Source organism: Triticum dicoccoides, chromosome 2A (assembly GCF_002162155.2).
Source record: "Triticum dicoccoides isolate Atlit2015 ecotype Zavitan chromosome 2A, WEW_v2.0, whole genome shotgun sequence".
Taxonomy (NCBI): Eukaryota; Viridiplantae; Streptophyta; class Magnoliopsida; order Poales; family Poaceae; genus Triticum; species Triticum dicoccoides.
The window spans coordinates 99,251,903-99,257,444 of record NC_041382.1 but is presented as its reverse complement, the minus strand read 5'-3'; positions in this window follow the sequence as shown (position 1 = coordinate 99,257,444).

Here is a 5,542-nt window from a genome sequence, read left to right as displayed (position 1 = left end):
ATACGGGCATGGGTAACCCAATCGTGCCATTGATTACGGCGCTTGGAGATAAGCGAGTTTTACCAGGCTGGTGGGGACACGTAGTTGCGTCCACCCATATAAGGGGATAAGGATCCACCTTTTCACCTACGCCTTCTTCCTCCTTTGCCTATCCATTTTCGCGCACTCGAGCTCCAGCGCCCAAGTCCGCACTCCCCACCTCAACCTTCTCCAGCCATGTCCGGAGCGGGAGGCAAGTGGATGGTCTCCTCCGTCACGGAGGGACACATCAAAAAACTGAGGAAGGCCGGATACTTGTCTAACGACATCGCGTACCGGCTTCCCGAAGAGGGGCAGCTCCTCCCCACCCCAAGGCCCCATTAGAGGGTAGTATTCCTTCCCCACTTCCTCCGCGGACTGGGCTTTCCTATCCACCCATTCGTCCAGGGACTCATGTTCCACTACGGCCTGGATTTCCATGATCTGGCCCCGAACTTCATCCTCAACATCTCGGCATTTATCGTCCTGTGCGAGGCTTTCCTCCGCATCCGCCCCCATTTCGGCCTATGGCTCAAGACTTTCAATGTCAAGCCGAAGGTGGTGCGCGGCAACCAGGCGGAGTGCGGAGGCGCCATGGTGGGCAAGATGCCCAACGTCTTATGGCTCGAGGGCTCCTTTGTGGAGACCCTGAAGGGGTGGCAATCAGGGTGGTTTTACATCACCGAGCCGCGCGACCCTGAGTGGGTCGCAGCCCCCGAGTTCCGGTCTAGACCCCCAACGCGGCTCACGTCCTGGAAAGAGACGGGCCTGTCGTGGGGCAGCAAAGGAGAGGTGACTGGACTACAAACATGCATCCAAACCCTGGTGAACAAGCAGCTCAAGCTTGTCAACGTAGTCCATGTTATGCTCATCCGCCGGATCCTCCCGTGTCAACAACGGGCCTTCAATCTGTGGGAGTTCAACCCGGCGCAACACCGAACTCTGAGCATGCTCTTCGAAATGACATACGAAGATGCCTGGAAGGTGCTTTTCAAGGGCGCCGAGGCTCCCGCATCCGCTATCGAGGATCGCGGATTCAGCGCGCAGCATCACGCTAGCGCGGTAAGTTGTTTGTACCTTTTACAGGGTATTAGTTTTTCATAGTTTAACTCTATGCGGGATCTAAGCTCCCTTACCTTTGGCAGGATTGGCAGGCGAAGTCCGGATAGATCGACTGTCCGGCTCCTTTGCCCGAAGACCCAGCCGATGCCCGCTTGGCGAAGCTGCTGGTTCCGGCACCCTATGTGGTGCCGGAGAAGAAGGCCACGAAGAAGGCCACGGGGACTCGAAAAAGTGCCCGGCGCCAGGAGGTGTCAGGTTCATCATCCGACGGCTCCAAGGCGCATTCCTCCCGTGAAGACGACGAGGAGGAAGAAGAGACCTCTCCAGCGGGGGGAGAGAAGAAAAGGAAGGCCGCCCTCACTGGGGAGGCCGAAGGGTCCAAGAAGGGGAAAACCCTTCCTCCGGACTACTCCACCAACACCGACGACGGTGGAGAGGAGTGGCCGCTCAGGGCCAAGCCCCTGGCGAAATTGTAAGTATCCGGATACCAGAGTAATTCATAGTATTCCTTTATTGCACAGCTTTCCCTTATGTCGAATATGATTATGTAGCCCACCCAAAGACCGGCTCGACGCATCATCGAGCGGTTCACTGGACTCGTCGGATGTGAATTCGCTTCCGACGGCTACCTTCCCCGCCCTACGGACGACGCCGAAGTGTTGTCCCAACAGGTTCCAATCTGGGAGGAGGTGGTCCTGGAGGCGCCGCAAGGCGACCTCCCGGACTCCAGGAGTAAAGGGGATCAAACCCCCCAGGGCTCCAAGTCCGGCTCTAGGCCGGACACCGCTCTGGAACCTTCAAAGGTTCCAGAGTCCGGCGGGCGACCTCCTTCCAAGAGGAGCAAGCCCACCGTGCCGGTGACCCCCGTCCAACCGGAGGCTCCAGACAATTTGTTGGAGGTGCTCAAAGGCGCCTCCATCGACGAGGAGCACCGCACCATTATGAGTGCGGTGGTCCGGAAGGTTCAGTCCGCCAAGAGCGGACTGACTGAAGCTTGTGCTAGCCTTTTAACAGGCTTTGAGGTAAGTAAAGAATGTGTAAATAATATTACCGCATAGACAGTAGCCCCTGATGCTCTGTTTGGCGTTTGGGAAGAAAAGCCGAATAGAGGATCAAATATAATTCACAGGAGTCTAACAAAAAGGAGTCAATATGCGTATGCAGGCTTCTCTGCTGGCGTCCGCCGTACTGACTGCAGAAGTGGACACGCTAAAGCAGAACCTTGAGCAGTCCGAGCAATAGCTTGGGCGTGCCAAGAAGCAGCTCGAGGACAAGGAAGGTAAGAAATACCTTGTTTAAATATATATATATATATATATAAGTGCAATTGCAAAAAATGACAGGATTATCGTGGCTATTGTAGGGGCCACGTCTGATGTGGCAACCCTTCAGCAAGCGATGTTCGAGGCTGAGGAGAGGGCGGCCACAGAGCGCACCAAGTGGGAGAAGTATGAGGCCCAGGTTGGCAAGGTGCGGCAAGAGCTCCAGGCTCTCATGAAAAAACATGAGAGTTTGGAGCTTGACTCAAAGACGCGAGCATCCGAGCTCGCGGTGGCTATTGAAAATGCCAAGGCTACCAAGACCGAAGCCCAGAAGACCCTCCAGGAGTTGGATGCGGTGAAAAAGATAGCGGCGGGTAAGGCATTCTTTATGCAAAGCAAACACATAAACGTGAGTTACTTGTTACTTACCCGAATCCGGAGCTCTTCAGGAGCATTCACAGATCTTCCCTGTAGCGTGTCCGATACCGCCGCATTCTATCGAGCCAAGGAGGGCAGCTCAACCGAGAAGGTGTTCTGGTCTCAGTATGCTGAGGCCGGACACCCCGTGCCCCTGAGCGACCAGCTGAAGCAACTGGTCGAGCTCCACAAGGCGGCCGAACAGGCCATGAAGGGCCTCATAGTTCGGTTGTGGCCTGGAGAGGCTCTGCCTGGGAGCTATTTCGGGCTGGTGCGGCGGCTGGTGGGGGCCTGGCCAAGGCTCGAAGTCATCAAGCACTCCATCTGCATTGAAGGTGCCCGTAGGGCCCTTGCCCGTGCTAAGGTGCACTGGGGCAAGCTGGATGCTGAGAAGCTTGCGAAGGACGGGCCACCGCCGGGGAAAGAGCATCGCAAGCCTAAGAATTATTATAAGGATGTTCTGAAGGGTGCCCGCCTTATGGCGGATGAATGTTCCAGGGATGTAATTTTTGAGTAAAACTCGCTCGTTTTGTCCTGTGCGCTGAAAACTAGTTCATATGCGCTAAGCAATGCTGTTGGAATTTAAAATATTACCTTCTGTGTGGCTGTTTATCAATTCTGAGAGATGGCAAGTCGTCGGCTTCTGCCCCCGTGCCGCTAGTGCTGGGGTGTTCGGGGATAAACCTGAGCGCTCTTTTTCCCATGTTTGGGTCCTTCGAGGGAGGCGCTCAGCACAACGAACAAGGCAATCGGACTATAATGCGTGAACACTCTCACTTAGCCATAGAATTCTATAATTTTAAATTTCAGTGAAGCCCCTGGTATTCGGAAGACCGAGTTCGGGGCGCTATCCACGCCTTGGCCGGACAGAGCCGACTCCTCGCTCTAAGCGGCATAAGTCTTTAGGGACTCGAAAAACCTCTCGAACAGCGACCAGCTCTCGGTTCATCATGACAGTCACTTTTAGCTTTCTCTACTGAGGTGCTCGACCCAGCCCAACTGGGGCACAATCGCAACAGTTCTCCTAGTGCTACCTTAGCCGACATAGCGGAACATAAGGCACCAAAACATAGGAGCCGGGCAAACCCAACTATTGACCCAAGACATGATTCAGAGCCGATGCATATAATGTTATAAGCTCGGGGTGCCGCACTTGTTAAAGTGTTCGGACTTCTCACACCATATTGAGGGGTACTAAAGCCCTTGGCGTATTTTTGCCATACCAAAGTGTACGGGTGCAACATGTCGTTAAGGAACATATATTTGTAAAAAAAAGAGTAATGCAAAAATAGGCAAAAGCTATGCATTGTTTATTAAAAATGGCTGCGATCAAAGCAGAACGATACAAATAATGCGATAAACAAAAGGTTGGACTATTTAACATGTCCGTTCTAGGGGCAGGCTGCAGAATGGTATGCGAAACAGGTATACTGCTCGTGATAGAGACCACCTGGGAGTTCCGTAATGCGGCATGGCTTGTCTGCTTCCCTGGTTCTTGCATCGTTTGTGCGGCAATTGAACTACCGCACAGGCCTTCCGAAGAATGGAGTCCTTAAAGTAAGAGAAAATTAAAAAATCAGCAGCCCCTGGTGTGGTTTAAGCCGTGTTTCGGGCGTGCCGTGATGGTGCCCCTCCCCCTGTACCCATGGTATTTCTAGAGCGTAGTTATGTACGCGAAGCACTGGTGTCGCATTTTTGCGAGGGCTGGGGTAGGGGCCGCATTGCTACGCCTTCTCGGAACATGCTAGGCGGTCTTGTTGTATGTTACTCCGAGCGCACTTGACGGTGTCCGGATGTTTAATGGCCGGACTGGAGAACTGCCTGGAGAGGCTGCTTTGTACTTCCGCTGCAAGGGCCGCCATGTGCTCCTCCGTTTGGAGGGAGCGTTCGGTGTTTCCATTGACCGTAATTACTCCTCGAGGGCCTGGCATCTTGATCTTAAGGTATGCATAGTGCGGTACCGCATTGAACTTGGCGAATGCGGTTCGCCCGAGCAGCGTGTGATAGCCACTGCGGAATGGGACTATGTCGAAGATTAACTCCTCCCTTTGGAAATTATCCGGAGATCCAAAGACCACTTCAAGTGTGTCTGAGCCTATATAGTTGGCCTCTACACCTGGTATTACACCTTTAAAGGTCGTTTTGGTGGGCTTAATCCTCGAGGGATCTGTGCCCATTTTCTGCATTGTATCCTGGTAAAGCAGGTTTAGGCTGCTGCCGCCGTCCATAAGGACTCTAGTGAGATGAAATCCGCCAATAATTGGGTCTAGAACCAATGCGGCGAATCCGCCATGACGGGTGCTAGTGGGATGGTCCCTTTGATCAAAGGTGATCGGGCAGGAGGACCATGGGTTGAACTTTGGGGCGACTGGCTCTACCGCGTATACGTCCCTTAACGCGCGCTTCCGCTCCCTCTTGGGGATGTAGGTTGCATATATCATGTTCACCGTCCGCACTTGTGGGGGAAAACCCTTCTGTCCACTGTTGTTCGGCGGCCGGGGCTCTTCGTCGTCATCGCTATGTAGCCCCTTGTCTTTATTTTTGGCATTTAACTTGCCTGCCTGCTTGAACACCCAACAATCCATGTTGGTGTGATTGGCCGTCTTTTCGGGGGTGCCATGTATCTGGCACAAGCGGTCGAGTATTCGGTCCAAACTGGACGGGCCCCTAGGATTTCTTTTGAATGGATTTTTCCGCTGACCGGATTTATAGCCTCTGAATCCGGCATTAACCGACGTATCCTCAGCATTGTCATCGTTAATGTGGCGCTTCTGCTTGTTGCG